Genomic DNA, 23,665 nt, shown 5'->3' with positions numbered 1-23,665 from the left:
TCTCAGTATATATTTTACAACAGTGGCCTTTTACTTTTCTCTTCCTTGACTCTACCACAAAATCCTGCGAAGACAAAGAACGCAAAGGAAACTACGAAAGAATCACTAGTGGTGCTTCGAACGGATAAAACCGTTTTCTCCTACTCCTTATCCGACTCATGGGTAAGTCGATTTATGTCGTCGGTTCGTAAAAACGTCATCGTCCACGGATCGTTCAATGACCAAAGAATATCCTTCCGCTCTTTCCCCTCTCTTGACCCTGTCCCATCCTTTTCAATTGTACGATAAAGGATTATTGCGTTATCGACTCCACCCACCACAAAGAAATCGTCTTCTTGGTCGACCAATAAAACAACGTAGCCATGTTTTACGAAGGACATCAAGCACGTTGCACGCCTCTTTCCGCTCGGTTCGTTACTTTGTAAACGTCGAACGAGCTCCATGTACTGACGAACCTCTACAACCCCTTCGTGACTTAGTCGTAATACCATTTTAGACAGACGAAATAATTCGATTATAAAAGTAAATAATCATCACAGGATGTGGGATAAGAAGTAAAACTAAGGAAGAATTCTGATTGATGTATATCTTATATTGCTAAAAATTATATTATCGATTACTCTGATGTCATCTCTCTCAACAATATTTACGTTTGAGCACGATGGAAATTTAAGAGCATAAGACAAATAAGAATGATGTCGAGGAAGAACATTTGTAGTGTAGCGTGTGATAAGGCTAACGCATTGTAGAATCAATAACTGGATGCAATCTTGTTTTCATGTGGTATATAGTGTAGTGAAAATGGAGCTGGCGATAAGGAGGCCAGTTACGACATGCCACGTGATGAAATGTGTGACGCTTCTACGAAGGAACTCGGCTCGGTCGCACGCGCCGACGTCAGCGTGACGTTCGAATGTCGAATACGGCGATTTAATGCGCGATCATTTTCCCTATAGCTATCGGACTGAGAGGAGACGATGTGAAAGGAAGTAGCCGATTTTATTCGCCCGTTACAACAACTCCATGTGACTCCTTTATATTCCAATATCTGCATTACGATATACAGCAAAAAAAAAATGATATTGCGGCGGCAATGATAAAGGCAATTTGCAGAGATAAATAAACTATACAATACATTGCATAAAATGTACTTCGGTTTTAAATTCATTATAATTAATGCTATTAAAATTAACAGTTAAAAAATCAAATTAAGAGTTGTAAATTATGTGTATAATTAGTAACAGTAAAAAGTTAAATAATTAAATTTTAAAATAATACATTCAGGATAATACTCTCTGCATTATAATTTCAAATTTTTCATAAAAAGTACAGTTTAACAAAATCAAACACATATATCACTCACATTTGCTACAACCATATCACAAATCAAAAGACAAATTTTTTAGAATATCACAGATATTTCAAATCATTAAAATGTTGTAATATGAATTTTAAATCGTAATTTTAATGAAATAATTAATTATAAAGGAATAATATGAGAGATACTCTTTTAAAGAGTACGTTCCGTTTCTTTTTGCAAGTAAAACTAATTTTTGAATTATATTGCAACAAAAGAGCGATATCTATAATAAATTGTACGTATTACATTTAAAACAGACAAAGACAACTACACTGAGAAAAAAATATAGTTAATTTTAATAAATATTTAGTTCAATACTGCCAACTAAACATTTATTTACAGTAAGTAAATATTTGTTCAATAAAAAAATGATTGTTAAATCAAATTAATATTACTTGTATCAAATAAATATATCTTTATATTTAATAAATATTTAGTTGACAGTATTCAATATTTATTAAAATTGATTATATTTTTTTCAGTGTACAATTTTACACATTACATTCGTAACAATTACGAATAGACAACTATTTAAATTGCAATGTACGATAATATAATTTAGTGAAAATTGCCTCCACTAATTCTACATTTTCGCAAAGTACAATATTCCGCTCGAAATTATTATTCACCGTTTTCTCAGGATTCGGCAGGAAGACAACGACAAGAATTCTTTCTAGCATTGGCGAAATTTGCACTTGTGTCGAATCGAAATTTACATGTGTTGAATTCACAGCGACTTCTCTGTTCGCAACAAAGAGTAAAGTCTAATAAAATGATAGAACCGTCCGTCTCTCTCGCACAGTGTCAACCTTCTGCGCGCGCTTTAAAGAGCCTGTTCGCTCGCTCGCTCGCTCGCCCATGCGAGCGAACACGCGTGAGAGACCGCACGGCACGCTTGTACCACAATTACACTCACGCACGCCGCTTGTACGTGTAACGAATTCGACGCGGGCTTCGTTAACCACTCAGCGAGCGCTAAAGAGAGGGAGAAGAGCGTTCCGGTTAACACGAACCTCGACACGAACTAGAACTGACGACGTCCATTTTAGATCTCGAGTATGTTGCGCATCAAGAAAACCGTGTCACTTCCAGTTAAAACAGCACGTTACAACGGAATATGAAACATCCCTTACATATTTCATCCACCCGTCCATCTCCCCTCATTAAAGCTTTCAAAATCGATTTTCATTCACAATCAACGAAAATTGTGCACGACGTCACATTTTCTATTGTAGCTCGATTACCTCAAATATGTCTGCAACCGAATTAAAATTCTGTCAAAATAAATTCCTTTCATTTCAACGCACAGGAATATAATGTACAATTTTACTTGTTACATTTCACTTGTTACGATGACACAACTAAAAAATTGTCATTCTTTAGTTATTTGCAAAAAAAAATGAAAAAAAAAAGAAAAAATGTTTATTTGTCTACAGTTATTACATCTCTATAAGTTATTACATCAAAATTGCATTTCAAAAAAATTTATAATATTAATTTTGAAATGCAATTTTGATCTAATAACTGATTGTAAAAAATAAAAATATATGTCCCTTTCTTTGTGTGTTCTTAATTTCTCTATTTTTTTTATACAAACAACTCAAAAATCAATAACAATCGATTGAAATTCATTTTCTGGAAAACTTCTGGAAAATTTTTAGAGTTATGTCGTTGTAACAATACGTGAAAGAATTTTATCGACTGATATATAATTTTATCGATTGTGAAAGAGCCATGAAATCTCATACAGTTCCACAAAAATAAAAGTAAACGAAGGTAAAAGTCCACGAGAGAAACTTATCGTGAGAGATCGGCGACGCATCGACGTTGCACCGACATGTTGCACAAACAGTATCGCGCAAACTGTCGAGAAACGATAACGATATACGTGAGGTCTGCAAAAGCAAGAAAGAAGAAGACGGGAGAGACGAGAACGCGAGTGAGTTGTCGCGTTTATTTTGAGCCTGGAAGGCTAAACGACGAATTACGAATTCCTGACGATTCGGCGGCTTCTCTTCAAGAGCTTCGTCACTCCTTCTTTCCCGAATTCGGTCCGATTCTCCTTCCTCACATGTTACCGAATATTATTAATATGTTATCATAAGCGCAGGGTTTGTGTGCACATGTAAGAATGTAATCGTGAAAACGAAGATGCGCTTCGAGCAACGCGATTATCATTTTACGAAAGAGATGGAATAATCACTATAACCGCACTCTGCGCCACAGCGATGTGTTTATCATCTGATGACGCATATAAATACGCTATTTCCTTCGTGCTACGATAATATAATTTGCTCAGGGTTGTCAGAAATTCCTCATCTTAAAATCTTTTAAATTCAATATCTTTTGCCTGATTTCCAAAATAAAATTTTATGATTTTTTTTCTGAACTCAATAATATTTTAAAATTTTTTATACATTTTTATATATTTTCGTCTCGATTTATTATATGTATATCGTATATATGGAAATCATGAAATATTTTGTTGAGAGAATCAGTTTAACATAGCAATGTAAATTACTATACTGAGAAAAAAGTACTTGAAAATTTATTTGTGAGATATAAAGTTTATTTCTCTGAAATAAATCCCTTATTGAAAAATGAACGAAATAAATATTTATTTGTAGCAAATAAACCATCTATTTCATTTTCAAAATAAGTATTATTAATTTCACATAAATTCATTTCGATATAAATTATTTAATTGCAAGCAAATTTCTTTCAATTTTTGTAAATCGATAAATAAGTAACATTCTAAGAAAACTATCTAACACTCAAGAAGTCATATATACAATATCTGTCGAATAAATACAAACGTAAAAATATTTTTACACATATACACACACATTATACATATATTATATCACTGAAATAAGCATTTATCTGAATATATTTTTTAAATAGCACTACACTGAGAAAAAGATATTTAAAAATTTATTCGTGAGAAATATTTATTTCACTGAAATAAATATTTATTTAAATACGAAATAGAATTTTCTTCTTAACAAATAAGCCATTTATCTCATTTTTTACAATTAATTAGATATATTTCACAAAAATGTGTATTTCGCCATCAATTAAATTCTTTCACAACTAATAAATATCGAAGGAAACGTCTTAAGTAACATTTGCTTTATTTCAATATTTCAATATTTTTCTTTCAATGAAGCCAAGAATTTTCTAGAAAATTTTGTAAAATTCCCTGACTTTTCCACAGTTTCTCTAATTCAATTTCCTTAATAATTCACTGATTTCTAATTTTCCTGTGGCAATCCTATTGTTCAATGTATATTTGTGAAAGAGAAAAAGAAAGAAGAAAATTTTGTGGAACAATCAAAAACATATAGAAAATAGCTGACTTAATAATAGCTAACACGAATCTGTTATTCCGAGACTCCCTCTTTCGAAATTCTGTTTATTCAACTTTTATAGCTTCGTATTACGAACCGTAGAGAAATATCGACACAAAATGCTTGCGTTCCATGTGATATCTGAAAGTATCGAACTTCTCGACAAAAGCGAATAAATGTTTGTTACAAATCGAGAATGACATTAAATATTATTCTCGTGTAATTTGTCGAGCGTGCTTCTAACAATCTGTCTCGGATGAAATCTTACGTTAAGTTTTATCCGAGTACACAAATACATCCACGTGATTTTGCACGTGTTTAAATATATATCTTTAGAGTGTCGAGGTCGTGACAGAAACCCGAAATAACCGCAACTGCGTTCGTGATAGCGACAACGGCATGAGTCGACGTAGGCATGTGACAGTGGCATCGGAAATGGATTCAATCTCCTAATGATGTAGATATTACGAGCGAGAGATGCATTGCCCATGTTCTCCCCTCTTCCACTCCTTCTCATCCTCCCGTCGTCCGTCTCGCTTGCTGACACCGTTACAGATACGAGCCGATATTACGGCGGATTAGCGAAATAATCTTCCCTTTGAATCACAATCGACATGACGCGGACCCGATGACTCGCATCCATTGACACTGACACACTAACATCATTTTGCACGGCGGCAGCAAGACGCCGGTTGGCGCGACGACCTTCGAAAGCCAAGAGTTTCGCGTTTGCCATTTGTCGCTAATCTCCTTGAATGCTCCTTATTAAAAGCGATTTATTAAGTCACTCTTACAGCCGCTCGCGTCAACGTTCGATATTTCGCATGAAATTAAACACGGCCGCTGGACCGTTCCGCGAATGTCGCCTCCTGGAAATACATTTCTCGTTTGAATGCACGGATTTTTGCGAGAAACCAATTGCACACGTTTAACTTAGAGATCGGTCGTCTTGTATTCGCGGAAATAACCCTTTTATTCCCGCAAATGTTTATGCGACGCATAAAAAATATATGCATATATACTTCGTGCAACGTAACTGCAATTTTATTGTAATAAATAGGTCATCGGGTCATTCTACAGTAATGTTTTTTTAATAAGTGAAGCAATTATCAAGATAGTTTAATATAAAATAATCAATAGTCTGATAATCATGCATTCCATTTGCTTAATTAATAAAATTAACTATTTCATAAAAATAATAAAAATAATTCTTTCTCTTTTGGATGATACTACAATCGAGTTGAAACAAATCAAATCTTAATAACTTTTCATTATTAAAATATAAAATACCAATTATTTTAAATATATTTCATATTTAATTGTACTATTTATTATTAAATAATAGATATGTAAATTATCAATTTTATTATTAATAAATTATATAACAGAAATAATGTCAATAATACGTACGATCACGCACGAAAATCGAGATATACATACGCAATTGTGGATTTTGCCTTTGAAAAGTCAACGAGATTGAAATTTCGGCCATCGAATTCATGGACCATCAGTGGCTCTTTCAACTCGGTCGGGATTTCGATTTTCTTTTCTACCGAGTTGGCATTGAACGCGTCTAACGACAATACCAAAGAGAACTCCCAATGCGCGTTTAGTTTCGCATTACCTCGGCATAATTGAAATCCGTACGTTCAGTTACAGTTTATTCATTGTGGGCATAATCAATTACGCAATGCACGGCACACGCTCGATGCTTGAGCTGAACTTATGAATACATGTAAAGACGCTTATTGCTCATAAAAAGCAGAAGATATCCAAGAGAAAACGAATTGAGAAATCCTGCTGTTAACCAAAAAAACACATCGTTTTCATTGTGCTATTGAAAATGTTTAAAAAGTTGTGAAATTTAGCGATATTAAATACAGTACTTTTAAACGGAATATCTAAATTATAATTCCGCGATTGCGCTAAATAGCTGCACTGAGAAAAATGGTTGCAATTATAATTACAATTTTTTTTAGTGTTAACATTTTTTTGATAAAACTATAAATATAATTATCATTATAGCAATAAAAATTATAAATGAAACCTCTAACTATAATTATTTTATGCAATTACAATTACAAAAACACTTTTCTCTGTGTGCTGATATATTCTAGAATATTAACGTTACTTTAAAATGAATCGCGATTCGATGATTGCCTGAATTGTATGATTTCGATGGCTCTTTGTTGTGTTTTATTGTCTCTAAAAAATAGTCGGAAAATGAAGAATTGGATATCACGCTGATATCACAACCATATTATCAAAAAATTTTAAACTAATTTCTATATTCAAACTCAATTAATATCATCTGAGAGAGAGAGAGAGAGAGAGAGAGAGAGAGAGAGAATTAATTCCAAAGCGTATCAAATAAACAGCACCAATAATAATAATAAATCGTTCATTAACTGCATATATCAGAAACTCAAACTCATCGGGCGCACTCAATTCATTCGCGTTCATTATCACGACGGGCGGGTGCACATTATCGGACATTATCAGCGCTCTTATGCTGTCGGATTATATATCACGCGTCGTACCGATTCACCTCTCAAACGCCATTTTCAAATCAAATCAAATCCACCTGATGCAGCGAGCGGAGCATGTTTCGCCGCACAGGAACAAACTTTGTTCATGTTAGCCGTACGACAAAGTCGTAATTTTATTATGAAGTCTAACGCCCCACGGCAACACTTTGCAAGAAGGCTCTGCTACACAATTCTTCGGTTCGTCGGGAATCACCGTTATCTCATCGTCCGATAATAATTGCATTCTTTGATACTTTTATGACCGCAGGATTTTTCTCATGTCGTACTGAACTCTTTTAATGATCATCATAAAAGACTTTCTTCGCGTGGATCCTAAATTTTCTGTGAGACGAGATAGCGCACGCTTCCGTAACACCGATAAAATTTATCACTGTCGTTGCATCTCCTTTTCTATCGAGTATATTCCTAAAGTGTTTTCACTTATTTCCCTGCATTTCCCATCCGAGACCTATGCTCGTAAATCATTGGTGCAATTCAAATGTCCTATGACGGGAAACAGCCGCAAACTTGAAAACCGTTTCAAATTTTGTCATGACAAAAGATACAGGTTGTTTCTATATTTAGTTCAATTCAAAAATATGATAATAAGTTTAGTTTTAAATAGACTTTAAATGTAATTTAAAAAATGTAAAATTCTTCACAATATTTATGCAAGCTATAAAAATGTTTCCTTAACTAATTCTAGTTTTAACTAATTTAACGTTTCTTTTTTTTTTAAATATTAATACCAATATTTCCAATATATGATAATTTGAAAAATAAATTATGTTACATATTTCTCAGTATTCGATTTCCTCGTATTTAACCTAAATATACACAGAATGTGCATAAGATAATCGAGATGCTTTGTCTGATGTTTTTGACTGAGGTTGATGCGTCTCTCGCGGCCATTTTTAAAAGGCAACCATGACTTCTCGGCATTAACATCGGATCTTTCTCCCTCCTCCTTGGTCGTCCTACTCGTCTTCACACTTATGTAACGCGAAGTTAGCGCGACGACACGCGATAGTGAACAAGAAGGATTGAAGTCAACATAAAATGCATTTATTATTTCAATTATTGTCACTATAATTTCTTTCGATCGAACGAAAAAAATACCTGCAGCTTCAAGCTTATGCTACTAATTATTAATTCTTGAACATTTAAGAAGAATCGAAAAGTTGTATGACGAAATAGAAATATGCGTGTGTGTAAGCAAATAAATTCTTTAAGTTATTATAAGCTTTTCAATTAAAGGCAGATATGTATTATTATTAAAAGAAAATATTAAATTGTCATAGCACACATATTTTTATTTATTCTATAGACACTCTGGGTCTTTTTTGCCCAACTCAAATTTTTTTTGTTCTAAGCTTTCAAAACATCTAAAAAAAGTCAGAATTACTTTTCAATTATCTCTGCTACATTCCGTGTGAGAATGCAAGAAATCCGGGTTCGAAGAGATTCCCGGCCGAGGTAACATTTTTCGCAATAAGTTTATTACAGTTTTTTAAGATTAATTGGGAAATTTGGGGGGATTATTAATATTTCAGATTAATTGCATTGAAAGTCCGACAACCATATCGGCATGCAATTATCATTTCTGAAATTAATTCATTTATATATGAATATATATATAATAGTTTAACATTTTAACAGATCATAGTGGCGCTTCGTATTTAAAGTAAGTTATTTACACACTTTCTCAAATCAGTTATTAATAACAGAGGACAAATACTTCCTACTTTCTCGTGTTCTAAGAAAAATAATTGGTAGTGACGTCAACATTCTGTTTAGCCGGACATAATTAATTAGCAATTATCGATATGTCTAAAAGTGTAACTGCGTTTCGGAAAAAAGGAAATTAAACGTTTGCAGTTCTGGGCAGTCATTCGATACAATGAATTATCGATATAATGAATTATTATTACTGAAACACAGAAGGTAGATAATAAGATTGGGTCATGTATATGATAGCGCATGTACCGGATGGCGCAGCAGAAAAATCCGAACGAGAGAACGTTTAGAAGGAGCAAGAAGATGTGAAACAGAATGACAAATCGAGATGAAGTTTCAAAACCTAGTTTCAAGATCGTAAAATTCCGCTAACTGAATCATTCTTTCTTCACCAATATCATATATAGAAAAGACACAAAAATTATAAATCACTGAGAAATAAATATGACAATATAGTTCAAATAAAATGCATCAATATACGATACAAATATTATAACTAAAAATAATTATGCTTAATAACGATAAATATAATTATACAATTTTTTGTACACATTAATATACATAAATGTACATTATAAATATACAATTTTAATCTTTATTTCATAAAAAATAATTAATTTTAATTTGATGCTAAGTTGCCCAAAATAATTATTTGATAATAATAAAGATAATAAAAATGTAACACGGAAAGAACAGTTTTTTAAAAAATATTTAAATATTTATAATAAACTAAATATAGATCTGAAAATAATTTTGTTTAGATCATCAAAGTAATTATGTTAATGCTTAAAATATTAATTAGAATGCTGCAAAAAGTTTTAATATTTTATTAGCAACCAATTTAAGAATCCTTATTTTGACAGTCTAAATAAAATTATTTTCTGATCTGTATCTCATTATCTAAATTGTTAAACACCAGCAAAATTGTTCTTTCCGTAAAAAGAAGCTTAAATTTCTAGTAAAATTTTGACTGAAGAAAAATTATGCAGTAAAATTTTGTTTGAGAAAAACTGAAGGCCAGTAAAAGTTTGTCAATGTAGCTCAAAAACAGTTTGATACCTATTATTCATGTTTTATTCTCATCTTTCGCCATAGTTAGGCCTTCGACCTCATGCTTCGTTCTATTCATCAAAGGACATATCCCCCACTTGCTGTGCTCTGAGAAAAATGCGGCCGAAGCAGAGAAGATTCATCGTCCTTGGACAACGATAAAGTCTCGGGAGGGAAAATCCGGGACACGCGGCCGGTTCGTAAAATAACGAGATTTATTTTATGGACAGAGATGGATCGGCCGTAAAACGTCGCTTGGAACGACCTGTGACGTTTTTCCTGCTTCTTGTAACGCGGTAGCACAAAGCGGCACCCAATGTCCTCGGCGTTTTCCTCTTAAAGCAGCACATCCGGCCTACGCAGTTTTTTAACCCATTATTCGTAGCTAATAGATTACTTGTAGCTAATACTTAACCATCAACAAAAGCGTGTTAAAAATTTAATATCATCAGTAATATCGAATAAAACACGAACATTATCATTTTTATGTAAATAAATATTAGTAATTAAATGAAAATTAAACTGTTAATAAAATTATCATTATTCTCTAAAATTATAATTATAATTATTCTCTATACCGTACACTCTTTATTTATTATTTGTAATTGCTTCTTGATATTTATAAATCTGTAAATGTTCATTTTAAAAATGGAGCTGAATGGCAGAAGATAACAACTAAGTTAAAGGGAAGAATCCCACGATGCTTGTTGAAGTTTAACATGTGACTCTATTTCGGGTGATTCATAGCCAAGTATTTATTTTCGAAAATGGTTTTCCTAGCTATAAAGTGCCGTGAAAGAAAAAATCGTTACGCCTGTCATTTTTAGAATCATAGCATAGGACAGAGTTTTGTACAAGCTCGAAAATTTACGATACCTTTCCTTAGTAGATCTTTCAGTTACCCGTTTTCCCTTTTTCACAAAAAAAAAATACAACAATGTTTCACTCGTATTTCTTGCACAGCATATTTCACGACTAGCTATGAAAATCTGTCTTTAGGCCTTTCCTAGATAAACATCAAATAACCAAAGCACGTTCGACCGGAGATTTATCCGCCATCCACAAACAACGGACATTAAAATGCGAACGAATACTTGCAACGTCGCTGCCCGACAAAGTGTTACCGCCCGGCGATGACAACGACACTAAGAAAATTGCTTTCTTCGCTGTCAGATTTCCTGTCGGAATGCACACATTCGACGAAAGTGATTCATAAAAGCGAAGCTTTGACAATGTTAAATGCCGCAAGATGAATCAGACAATTGGCGCGGACGCGATTGTTTCGCTGGCGTCGCTATTTTGGGAACTTTTGCTTTTGTCGCGCAAATTAAGCGTCGAATCAAACAATAGCGGTGTGTTTACACGGCAGGATTTTTGGGCGGTAAAATCGAGCAATTTCTCGCTTGATATAAAAACCATGCTAAAAAAAAACAAGCTTGAAAAGTTCCAGGAAAATTTTTGATCAAATGGGACAAACTGTAAAATATAGTAGGTTTCTTTTTTAACCTTCAAGTAAATAGGTGGTTTGAAGATACGCAAATTGATACTCCAGGCACTCAACAGCTAAAAAATTTTTAATTTTATAATTATATTTCTTAATTGTATATTGTGTTTATCCTTTATAGTTATATCCTTATAAGATAGAAGAATGTAAAAATAATCAAGACTTTTGAGCAATACTGTCTATTTTTTTTTCAAAACAAAGGTTTTAAAGGAAAATAGGTGATATATATCTGGGATTCCGTAATTACTCTACTTACAAGGTTAATCCTTAACACAATGATTTTCCGATTCTTTTTACCACACACAATGGGTTCATGTTTTCGACACGATTTTTAATTTTTGTCTTTTACAAATACATAAAAATTAAGTGATTCTTCTTATATATACTGAAAAAATGTTTGGTTAAAAATGAATAAATCAAAAAATTCTGATTTATCAATCAGAATTTCGATTATCTCAGAATTTAGTAGATTAATCCAAAAAGTTCTAATTCATTCATTTGCAACTAGAATTCCAATTAATCCAGATATATTTTTCTCATATTTTAGAAAATATTTGTGAAATTAAAGAAAAAGAAAAGAATAGAGCATTATTTAGCCAAGTGCTTCTAGTATTTCAAAGAAAAGAAATGCACAGAATACGAATGATTCAATCGTGCGAATGCTAATAATAAAAGTTAAGATTATTATCAGTCATAAATCGAACGTACGTTCTGTAATGCAACTCTCCAGAAGACGTTCTGCAAAACGCGCTTGAAAAAAAAACGGATTATCGCAAAAACACTTGCGCAATATACCGAAGCGAGACGCGGTGAGAAGAAGAGAGTAAGATAATAATCACGAGCAACGTCGCCGTCGGCGTAGACTTTTCACGCGTTAATCAATCAGTTTTTCCAAGAGAAAATTTTTCGTGAGAAATATAAGAAGTTGCCTGCTAGGTGCAAGGTACATCATGTTGCACGTGTCGGCTATCAATCGATCGGCATTTCATCTAACCAACGGTGGAATTGAAAGCGCAAATCGTGACGGTCGACCCTGACTTTTCGAGCCGATCGATTATCTCGACAACGTTCAACACGTAATGGATGACGCTTCCTATTCAACCGCTCGTTACTAAGAGATGATATTTAATATCTATAGATGACAGACTCATCTTAATCGTGAAGTTTAAGTAGGAATGCAATACAATACGTTCATGCGATAAACTTCGGGACAGTCAACGCTTAATTGGATTAATGTTTTCAAACAAGTAAATGATTATCGCATCGAGCTAACGTAGAATTTCTTCAGTGACCTTACATCGTTCTGTGATTACTGAGAAATCAACTGCGACTATCAGTTCCTGATAGTTAAATAAACACTGTTATAAGAGACACAATTTAAAGCAAAAACTTTCGCATTTTTTTCTCGAATATATTTAGTGTAATTCGATGGTAAACAAACTATTACGAGGTCTATCGTATAAATGTAACATTTCAAAATCTCTAAAAATTTCTAGTTTCGTAAAGCAGCGTCTACGAGATTTTAAAAATGTGTAATTTAAAGTCGTAAGAAATTAATCATAGTCGAAATGAGGACAATAATTGATTATGATTCGTCATTTTCTTACTTAAAACTTCAGCTTAAATTTTGCGCCTTAAAATCTCATATCCGCATAAGTAGAAGTTGTATCCGCTTAAGAGAACACATTCCACAATTTTTCGTCTCTCTCTCTCTCTCTCTCTCTCTCTCTCTCTCTCTCTCTCATCTTAAACATCAAACATCGTGATATAATCATCATTAACGTTCGTATTGCATAAATCACTATTTTTGAATAGCAAAAATTCATCAATGACTATATTCAGCAAAGAAGCTGTTTTACAAATGTGAGATTCTTTAATGTGATTGGTTCCTCACAGATCTAAATATATGCTAAATAATAAAATAAAATAAATATTAACTAAATAATAAAATATAAATCTACAAAATAAAGCTCTGAGCAACATAAAATAAAAAGAGAGAAAGTACGAATTAACAGTACATGAATTATTGTGTATATTGCCAATAATTAAACACAACAGCATAAATACATATTGCATATGTTGACAAGTATAAATCAATCATATTAAAGAATCTCACAACAGTTGCAGAACTACTTTTTCTACCAAATACAGCCGTTTTACAGATGTTTTTCGCGAATAATTAATTTTAATCGCGAAACTCAATGAATGCATTCAACTGAAAAAGTAGTTTCGCAAATATAAGATTTTTAATATGATTGTTTTTCTGCCTTTAGCTCCTTACAAATTTAAATGTATAAATAATAAAATAAGACTGAGAATCATGATAAAAGGTAGAAAACAGCATAAATTAACAGTATGTATATTCATCAATAATTACATGTTACAGTAACTATAAGTACATGAACTTGTAAAATGATGTAAAATTAATCATATTGAAGAATTTCATAACAGTTGAAGAGTTGCTTTTTCTGTTGAGTATAACCAATGACAGCGAAAAAACATCTCTGCAACTATTGTATGATTCTTCAATATGGACTAATTTATACATTTAGATCTGGTGAGGAATTAACAAGCAAAAACGAATCGCATTAAAGAATCTCACAACAGTTACAGAACTTGTTTTTTGCCGAATGCAGTCAATGTTTCTCGCGACCTTGAATAATCACGCGTGACAAGGCTACCTGACAAATTATTAAATTGTAAGTCTGGTGAACCAGTTTTTCCAAGTAACAAGGATTAAGTTAGCGCGACATTTCGCAGCGTGACGTTGGCCGATTACGTTTCGCAACGAAACCATCATGAGCTAATCGACTCGTAATTCTCGTAAAGGAAAGAGGATTCGACTCTCACCGTGCGTTCAGGAGGAGCGAACAGCAATGACGGTTGCTGTCGTCGTCACGTAGACCGAGGACGATCTCGTCGGGTTATCACTACTATTACCGGGATAATCACACGAGACACTCGTCAACAACGGCGAAGGCACTCTCATTCTCTCGCCGGGTTGGCGCGTCGTGACGTAAGCGGCACGAGGGGGAGCGGCTAATCCAAGAAGCGCGCGCTCTCCTGCTCGTTGCACACCGGGAACAATCAGGATGAAACTCGGGATTTAAAAAAATCTCCTTCGGAAGATAACACTCGTGGGACGATAAGAGAACTATTCCGCGAACACTGCGTCGTGCATTCGCGGCGATGACATATCCCGATAACGAGATAGATAGACGACGGGAAATCCAGCGACTGAAAGTGGCGGTTGGAGCGGAAAACACTATTCCGATGGATAGAGGAGGAACTGATATCCGCACCAACACTGCGTATCTCGCGCGAGACGACGCGATTATCTTTCTTTCTTTCTTTCTTTCCACGCAATTATCTGTAAACGGTCACACACACGCACGTAAAGGATAAAGATGCACACTCACGTGAATTGGAAATCGTATGGGTTATCGAGACAAGTGACGAAACCCGCGAATGAGACGTAGGAACGAACGTTCCGCACCAGACGATGGTCGAAGAGAAACTGGCACCTTCCGGTCGAGACGGGACGAAGGGCACAGGGGACGGGAGCGAGATAGACGCGCACGCCGAACGAGATATACACAGACACACAATTGTATGTATGTGGGTGCCCGTTGTGTATCGGTACGCGAGAGAAGCGAGCGCGTGTCGGGCGATCCGAGAGAGCGCGGCGTGGAGAGGGATGGAGACCGAACGAGGAAGAGCGAAGAGTGGGAAAGAGGAAAGGAAGCGGGGCGCGGAAAGGAGGACGGAGGGGAAAATCCGCGACACTAGCGACCACCGTCACAGAGACGGCTGACTACTTCTCGCTCTTTCAACGAGAAAACGTGGGAGATGGAGAAAGACATGAGATGTAGAGAGAGAAAATCACCGAGAGCTGCACACGCCGCGAGAACACGAGGAGAGGAGAAAAGGCGCGCGAGCGCGTCGGTATGCGTCCGATGATTTTCGTGTGCGTGCACGTGGAAGAGAGAGAGAGAAAGAGAGAGGGAACGGTCGTCAAGAGATTGAACCGAGAGAAACTGTGTGAGAAGGAAGGAGCGAGAGTTATATCGGATCGAGAGATACATACAGAGAGAAGGGAGCGAGACAGAGGAGTGGGAGGTTATCAAAATGGCCGCGCGCGCAACCTACTCCATGTCCTCCTCCTCTTGCTCCTCCACACTCCGCTACCTCTATTCCTATGCCACTATTCCTATGCCTCTACCTCGTCCGAGCGCGCCGCACCGCGCCACGCGGAAACCGCCAGGCGCAATGCCGTCCGATATAATAGTAGTGGACTATCGTGACAGTCTAGCAGGCCGCTAGTGGTAGTGGCTCGTGCTCGATGTAATGTATATAAGTCGGTGAAACGGCGAGTTCAGAGAGCGGGAGAAGGAAACAGAAGCTGTCGCGCGCGTCGTCCTCGCCAAGTTGGGATGAAGAAGAATCCTTACGATGTTCAACGAGACACTCGGATTTTCCAGTCGAAAGTTATTGCAAAATGATAGAAAAATAACGGGCAAATAATTTTGATGGCAAATAAGAAGACTCATGAGAGACTTCTGTGATTAAATAATAATTAAGTTAAATTCATCAAAAAAAAATTGTAAATCTTACAATAAAATAAGATTCCTTATATTTAAACAATTAATAAATGGGCCTTTAGGAATCGGCGCTGTAATAATTGCGCGTTTATTTTGATTGATCTAAAACAATCCTCTATAAATAATATATTTGTCGAACGAATGTTTCGACTGACTTCTAGCCTTCATCAGCGAATATATTACATAAAATCCATAAAAATCTTCATCCTATGTGATTAGACTTCGACATCAAATTTCTTAACCAGTTAATAAGCTGAATGGTCGATATTTGACTGTAAATATAATAAATAAATATTAAAGTTGAAAAATATTTAAAAACTTACAGAAATTGTTATACATCATCTCACAAAAGTTGATAAAGGAAATATTAAGGTTGCTCTGGATAAAGATAAATACGTGACTAAGATGAAGGAAAAATACTCCAAGATGATTCAAAATATTCTGTAGTTAGAAAATCTCCAACTAGAATGATTACAAAGGGTTTGAAGAATATTTTTACGAGATGGAAGGATTCGATATTTAATTTCTCTACGTTTCTACATAGAATAATTGAAAAAAGTATCCCTACTCTTCCAAGCAACATTAAAAATAGCTTTGACATTGTGAACAAACTTAATAATAAAAAGCTAAATAAAAACATTTTAATATCATTGTGTGATGTTTCTCTGTTCACGAACATTCCCATAGATTTAGCTTTAAGAAGTGTTGAAAGTAGATGGAACTTTATCTCTAAAAAAAATATAACATATCAAAGAACGTATTTTTCAAAGCAATAGATTTTGTTTTTAATTCAACTTTTCATTTGATAACCAGATTTAAAAACAGAAATTCGATACATTATAAACCTATGGGTTCCCCATTTTCTCCAATATTAGCCGATATTGTAATGCAGAACTTAGAAGAACAAGTTGTTGAAGACTCTTAATTTTGATTTAATTTTTCCTTTCTATCATAGATAGAAAAAGATGGTTTGTGATATATGTCAAACTTGATGACATAATTATGGTTACTCCCTCCTTCATCTGAAGCCAACCTTGTACTACAAAAATTTAATTTAATTTAATTCCTACCATCCTAGAATACAATTTATATGTGAGATTAGCAATAAAATTATCAATTTTTTAGATATCATTATTATTATTGAAAACAATGTCATCAAGTTTGATATCACAAACCATCTTTTTCTGGGAGATATCTTAATTACCAATACCCGATATCTCAAAAAACGACAAATATATTATTTATAGAAGATTGTTTTAGATCAATCGAAATAAACGCGCAATTATTACAACGTCGATTCCTAAAGGCCCATTTATAATTTGAAAATTGTAATTATTGAAAAGATACTACATGTAAACAAATAAAAATACAATAAAATGATTTCAAGTCAAGATGAAGAAACATCCTTACGATATTTAACGAGACATTTGGATTTTGCGATCGAGAGATTGCCATTTATTGCGAAAAGATAGAAAAATAATAGGCTTGAACGGTAATTAAGAATCATGAACGAGACGTAATTAAATAACAATTAAACTAAGTTTTCAAATGAAATTATAATCATCGAAGAAACATTACAACATGTACAAGAATACAACAAACTAAAATAATTTCAAAGGAAAATCTTACGGTGTTTAAATCGAATTTTTGCCAAAGTTATTACAAAATAATATAGAAAAATAATGTACTTTACATGATTAAGAGAAATAATTACATAATTGAATTAAATTTTTATCAAATAAAATTGTAATCATTAAAAAATAGAAACAAGACAAAAAATAGTTATAATAAATAATGTATAGTTAATAGAAATAAATGTTACATTCTTGATTAGCAAAAATTAATGTAAATCGATTCCATCAATGATAAAAAAAGAACTTCATTAATAATCAATTATATCAACTTACATATCCATGGCAAAGCCTATTTATGCCGGGATGTAAATAATTAAAAGCAGATAGCTCACTGTTTTAGCTGTGACGATTAATCGTCGTTTATGAGTAATAAGCGCGGCGGCAATTTGTTTTCGGATATTGCGCGAACGACAAGACACCTGCATTATGCACGCGCATTTCGCGTGCGCGATCCATAATTACGATAATTAACATGTCGCACGTAATGTAACACGAAACACAGAAATAATTCAACAGCGTTGCAAAAAATCGGACGACGCCAATTAATTCACTCTCCTCTGAGGAAAGGAACTCTAATTGCACGTGGCTGATTTCACTATGTATGAGCCTATGCATATGCGTACGTGTACGAACGCGTATGTATGTACATATTTACATGGCTGCAGAATAAAAAAAAGCTTCCCAACGAGATCTTTTAATGTTCCGCGAGGACCTCTGTGAAGTTGACTTCACTTTTTCAAAATTAAAAAAATTAGCAAAATTCAAGTTACCTTCTTCCCGACAAATTTTAGAATTTCTAATCTATTTTAAAAAGAGTTTCGTCGATTAAAATACCATATAAAGAAATGGTGTCTACTTCCACCAATATAGATTAACTTTAATCTAATTTAAAATTATTTTTATTCCTTTTTTAACTTTTCTACTTAGACATAAAAAAAGACATAAAAATAAATTAAGATTAAAGTTAATCTATACTGGTAGAAACATGCATAAAAGAATCATTTTCATAACTTCATAAATTTAAAAAGCTGTAATGTTCTTCTATTCACGATTTTAACGCTTCAATTGACTTCCGTGAGTGATTAATCTCTTCAGACTTGTGTATTGTAATGTACTTACATCAATTTTGAAAACATCGATTAAAATTATTTAATTCTTTCAACATCATCTAAGATCGAATGTACGTAGAGTAATGTATTTGTTGAAAAAATAATCAAAATTCTGAAAAAAATTAATTGTTCAGTAGAAATTAAAGTAGGTATGAAGTAAACAAAATTTTTTTTAATATGGTTTCAGTAGTCAGGTCTAAAAGAATTAAGACAGAACATGAGTGTTTCCCTCGCAAATGATTCGAATTAAAAATTATCAATTGCAATGCAATCCCCGCCACGTCGCTCGATATGAAGTGCATAATATCGCATTAAATTCGCTTTGAAATTCGAGATGTATCCGTTGACTTCACCTATAGGATTAATTTTCGAACAAAGCGCTTTACAGCGAAAACAGTACTCGGCGCGAAACGGCAATGGTGGCGGCGGCGTCTGTCGGTTTCGGCGGGCAGTTGACTGCGAAAACCGTCTTGCATATAATGCACTGGATCGATACACGTGCGGTCCCGCACACAGCGAATGTGAAAATGTAACAATCGTTACATTGTAGCACGGCAGAAATCGGACGACAAAAGTACTTGAACAGAGTTCACTAATTTCTCATCCTAAAATTCCAGAATTTTTTCCAGATTTCACACAAAATTTTATATTTTCTCTGATTGTCTTTCGACAATACTTTGAAATTTTATTTTCATCCTGATTTGGAAACTATCAAATATTTTATTGAGAGATCAATTTAACATAGCAATGTACATTATTATTAAATGCAAGCAGTTGGCCATCAATTGTTTGCATTTAATTATTAAGTTGGTTAGGTTAATATTTAATATTTCAAAATTGCATAAGTATGATGTACGAATATTGAATTTCTTTAAAGTCAAGAATTGTAATTTTCCAAAAAATTTTGCAAAATTTCCTGATTATTCGCTGATTTCCTTAATAATTTGCTAATATTTCTCTAATTTCCAGTTTTGTGACAAAATTCTGTTCAAGCTAATCAAAGGTAAAGAACTAAGCGAAGTAGAAATTTCAGGATATTTATTTGTTTCAAAATAGAGATTATAAATAAAATAACTTGTCACGTCTGTTCTAAAATCGCTACGTTTATTTCGAATATATTGTCATAAATTGTCATGTAAATAACAAGCTTCAGCATTTTATAATCTATAATCGTCTTTCTTACACAAAGATTCTTTCTATTCGTATAAATAATTATTTATTAAATGCGATAACACGAGCATAATTTTATTCAATCTGTACCAAATCTTATTCTGTCCAAAATGTATTTATATTTGAATCAAAATTTGAAAATAAAATGAGAGTAAAAATATTGAATATAAAATAAGAGTAAAAGCAATCAAAGGTTTTTCCTCGAATAAGGTTTTTCATTTTTAAATTCAAGACTGGATTCGGACCAATTTGGATCATGTGAAACAAAAATGTTGGTCTTTTTGCGTCAACTCTCTTCTATTCGCAAATTTTTCATACGTCTAGCCGATCTATTGTAAGTCAGCATGAAGATTTTAACCGTTCTTTTAATACTTCACGCGATTGTTCGTTTTTTTCGAGCAACTAACAATAAAAACGTTCTCGTATCATTTTTTTTCTATTATTCACGTATTGTATATAATAATTGCTCACACAATATATCGCTCATTTGCTATAACAACACAACTCAAAAAACGAAATTATTCATATATTAAATTTTAATATTTTGAATCATTAAAATTTTGTAATAGATTAATTTCGAAATGTAATTTTAGGGTAATAATTGATTATATAAGAATAAAAGGATGTTTATCTTTTAAAGTATATTTCTTTATATTTTACATCTTTTAAAATATTTTTCTTTTAAAATATGTTTTTTCTTTTTTTTTCTTTACGTTTTCTTTCTTTAATTTTTCTAGAAGTAATTAAAAAAATAACAGTTTTTGAGTTACGTTATTATTACAGCCAATAAGTGATATGATCTTATGTGCAGCGATAATTACTGAATAATGAGAAAAGAAGTCAAAATTTGTATACTTTTTCATACGATACGTAACAGGCGAAGGAACAATGATAGCAGTTCCAGGCGATTCAAGTGGAAACCATTCGAAGTAACTCATCCTTGTTGATACTAGTGGGTGAGTTTCGAAGTCAAACGCCATCAAGCCGTCGTCTGTCAATCACTTCGTTAAATTGGCGAGTTGGGAAATCCCAATGGTTCTACCATTCGGCTCAATCTCTCGCGCTGACAATCGCAACAACCACCGAGTTCGTCCAGTGACTGGCTGAAGTCCTGACCTACACCGTGGCTTTCACTGTTGTCCGTCGTTGAGGCGGAAGTGAAAGGAGGGGAGAATTCGAGGGAAAGGGCCGACCGTAGGTCTGTTTTCTATAGCTAAACTAGTGTACACTTTTGGAAGTAAAGTGAAATAGATATTTGATATTTGGCGAAAGCGAGAAAAAGAGAAAGTTCTGTAGGCCAATACAATAATAAAAAAAAGAAACCCATTATTTGCTTTTGTGCAATGTCCAGTCTTTGGTTGTCATAATTTCGTTGTCATTAATCTTCTCGCAGGCATACTAGGTCTTTTTGATCCACAGGTAAAACACTCCCAAATTCCTTAGCACAAATTTAAATTTTTATCAAATAAAAGTTTTAACATTTAAGCTAAATAACTATTTGACAATGTAGCAGAAATATTGAAAAGTAATCTTGAATTTTTATAGATTTTTTAAAAGCCTAGAACAGTAAACAAATTTAGACTGAAAAAACGACTCAAAGAGCCTATAAAAATATGTGCGCCTACGAAAAGTTAATAATTCTTTATTGTTAAGGATCTACAATTTGTTATTTATAAATAATATTAAGTAACTTTTGTGCATTAATGCTATTAATTTAAACCCTCTACCTAAAAAATACGTCTTTTTTCGAACTAAACTCGAAACGTGATTTTTAGATACGTTGTTCTTAAGAAAACGGAAACCAGGGCAAAGAAAGGGGAAAAGAAAAGATTCAAAAGATCTGTTTGTCTTTTCTCTTCGGCGGCTTCCATTTACTTTTCCTTGACCGTCATCCACCGCTCCGTTATTATCTCGAATAATCGATTACGCTCTTGGACCATCGCTATATCATCTTAACCTTCACATCAAAGTTCTATCTTTAAGTATAGGACTATCTTGAAATCAAGTAATTATTGAAAATCACACGCTATCCATTTCATTATGTTAAACTAGAAATTACATGCTCATGAATAAGAAATCTGAAATAAATGATTATTTTCATTGATCATATATGTGGAATATTCCATGTATCAAGGTTTCTTCTCTCATCACAAATAACCAATTGTGATAATGTATAAGCAATTAATAAATAACATTTAATTATTTTGCAAATATTATTCATACATTATGTATATTAGACACAAAAGAGAATAAAATTATTATTATTAAATACAATTACTCGTATTTTCATTAACTTGTAAAATACCACGATAATTTAACTTTAAAGTCTTTTGAGGATCGCAAATTCAAAACATCCTTTGAATCGTTACTGGGGACATTTAAAATAATTTTCATAATTAAATTATGATTGTATTTAAATTATATCAATTTATTATTTACTTTGGTAAATGTTATTGTAGTCCATGACTGCTTGTTCTTCATGTTCTTTGTCTCTACACTGTTAACAATGTAGGAAATATAGAATGAGAAGAATCTGGATAAAAGAAAAAGGGGATGAACCGTATTCGCCTTTCGAGTAGCTTCCTGATTTATCGCACTTGTTATCTATTAAGGAGACGATAACGCTTCAAGTTATGGTCTGTCTGTCGCCAAGAATGAAACAAAATAGAGCTTCTTTTTTCTTTACGTAGATAAACGCGCAACAATGTTACGAGATAACGGTCTTTATCAGGTCGTACGGCTCACAAGCGACGAACACAAGTTGTATAACGTTAAAATTGATCGTGTCACCTTCCACGACACGAAAATTATACGTGCTATAAATTCTTTCTCGGAACCAGGAAACATTTCCCTCATAAAATTATTTGTTAGAAAATAATATGCAATCAGATCGAGTTGATCATAAAATTATATATATATATTCCGTCTGTAAATAATAATAATCTGCCTTAAAAGATGATAATTTTGTATACTCTGATAAATCAATCTTCCGTTTTTTCTTAGTAATAATTTAGTTATATATATATAAATTATATGTAAAATTTCAATTAGAATAAAATATAGTTTCTAGCAAGATTATCATTAATTGATTATTAATTGATAATAATAATAATAATCGTCATTAATTGAAAGGCTATAATTATTAGAAGCAGCGACAGAATGGCAAAAAGGCAACCTATATAAAAATATTGAGTCGTGCAAAAATTTTTAAAGCTATTTCACGAAATCAATTTCATGGAATTAAATAACGATTACGGGGAAATGCAAATACGCATTCATGCAAGAAGAAAAAGAGAGAAAATCGTGGAAATCGTATCTGCCTGAATTAATCAGCGGCCACAGCGATCTATTCGTCATCTTGTCGAGATAATTATTAAATCGTAGAGTACTTAAACATTTTAAACTTTTTAAAGGACAATTATTTCTGATGTTATTCAGTCGCAAAGAGTGAGACACGCTATTAAATGTATAAAATAGATAAATGTGGCAACAGCAAAAAAAAACTTTACTGGCACTTAATTGTTTTAGGATGTTAAAGGCCGAATATTCAAGCTTATTACAACAAGTTCTCAAAATTCTTTCTCATCACTTATATTAGCACACTTAAATCTCTCTCTCTCTC

At 33.2% G+C, this 23,665-nt stretch overlaps 1 protein-coding gene across 1 annotated transcript in view; it reads right to left on the bottom strand.

Annotated features, from left to right (window-relative positions):
* LOC105618729 (AF4/FMR2 family member 4) overlaps positions 1 to 23,665 on the bottom strand; it is a 223,657-nt gene that overhangs the window by 163,378 nt on the left and 36,614 nt on the right. The window lies entirely within an intron of this gene.

The sequence above is a fragment of the Atta cephalotes genome, assembly GCF_000143395.1.
Source record: "Atta cephalotes unplaced genomic scaffold scaffold00001, whole genome shotgun sequence".
Classification (NCBI taxonomy): domain Eukaryota; kingdom Metazoa; phylum Arthropoda; class Insecta; order Hymenoptera; family Formicidae; genus Atta; species Atta cephalotes.
The sequence above is the reverse complement of the archived record's forward strand: the minus strand, read 5'-3'. Positions and strand labels throughout refer to the sequence as shown.